The sequence below is a fragment of the Sinocyclocheilus grahami genome, unplaced genomic scaffold, assembly GCF_001515645.1.
Source record: "Sinocyclocheilus grahami isolate Dianchi unplaced genomic scaffold, SAMN03320097.WGS_v1.1 scaffold936.1, whole genome shotgun sequence".
Taxonomy (NCBI): Eukaryota; Metazoa; Chordata; class Actinopteri; order Cypriniformes; family Cyprinidae; genus Sinocyclocheilus; species Sinocyclocheilus grahami.
Window position 1 is genome coordinate 377,263 of NW_015506115.1, and position 1,794 is coordinate 379,056.

Sequence of the window (1,794 nt, forward strand, 5' to 3'; positions counted from 1 at the left end):
AAAAAAAAAATGGCCAGGATATCCAAATACCAGAAGCTTCTCTGAAATTTTAGTTTGTCAAGTTACAAGCTACTATTAATTTTGCGTTGAGTTGAGCTACTGCTCTGAAAAAGTGAAGCTTTGCTACAAGCTACAAAAAATGCACTGAGGACATGTAAAAGGGCAATATTAATAAGAAAACTAACAACTATCTAATAACTATAAAATAAACTAACGGCTTCTGAAAGTTGCAATTTGTGGTCAGTTTGTGTGAACAGTAAATGTACATTTTGGGCCAACTTTTTCCACTGAAGCACTGACGTAGGCTAATTACACATTTACTCAGTTGTAACCAAAGTTCTCTCTATTTTGTTGTGGATCATTAAACTAATATGCTTGCCTCAGAAGTCTGTCCTAAATCAGTTTCGGGAGGTACCTTCATGCGCAAACGTTGCCTACAAAGCGAGGCAACAGGTCAGCTGCTTAAGCTTTCGGACACAGACTATAATTCAGGCTTTTTTCCCTTAAACAAAACAGTGAGGTTTTGAATGAATGAACAATCCCAGTTAGGCTCACAGTATCAAAACTGAAGAGGTGAATCTTTCCTAAGCAACAACAAAAATCCTTTTTACATAAAGGCCCCTATATACTCACAGTGAAGTTATTTTTCACTGTTTAGGGGTAAAACGAAGTTCGAAATACGTGAGCAGCAATATACTGTTAGCGAAAATCCCAACGGCGCCCACACTGCTGAAAGCATTGTTTAGATGAATATGTAAATATGTGCTGCACACTTTCCTTTTAGTAACAAGATAAACACCACAAAAATGAGAAAACAGCATGCATTTTTTATATAAAGCATAAGAAAAGTGTCTGATCATAGCAATATGGGTATGTTAATGTTAATATGAACTCTGCAAAGTAGCACTCCAGTAAAGTAATGTCATGTTTATTTATGTCATTTAATTCAATAAGTTATTGTCACAGACCAATGGTAGTATGAAGGTGTTTTGCAGCGGGAGCGATCTTTTCTGGAAAGTTCGCTTTGGCAAACCGTTTTGAACTCTCAAAATGAACATAAAATTAACTTCGTTTTGGCATGATTTTGTTTGAAATGATGCCACATCAGTTCGTTCTTCGATTTCGTTTGAAGTATATCTGAGTCAAAACATAGCACATGTACCGTACAGGAACTGAACTGATTCAATAAAATGAAAGGGACTTTACAATGAGAGAGAGAGAGAGGATTGTCTGAATAATGATCATTTAGAGAGAATCTGACTTTCTTATGAGCGAGATGACTGTCCAAATGAACTGACTTACTAGAGTGAATCAGACTTTTTTAATGCTACATAGAGAAAAGGATGGTCTGAATGGACTTTCCAATGCTACTTATGAGAGAAAGGACTGTCTAAATGAACTGACTCACTAGAATAAATGCCGCATACAGGAGAGGACTGTCTAAATAAACAGATTCACTAGAATGAGTCAGACTTTCCATTGCTACCAATAAGGGGCTGATCCTTTTGAACAAACCAGTTCACTGCAATGAGTAAAACTGTCCAATGCTACATATGAGGGACAGAACTATCTGAATGAACCAATTCACTACAATGATTCAGGCTTTCCACTGTTACATATGAAGGACAGAACCATTTGACCAAACCAATTCACTGCAATGAGTCAGGCTTTCCAATGCTACATGTGAGGGACAGAAACATCTGAACCAATGGATTCAATACAATAAATCATTACTACGAATCACACTTTCCAAATGTCACATCGGAAAAAACTGATTCACTTTTTAATGTAAAT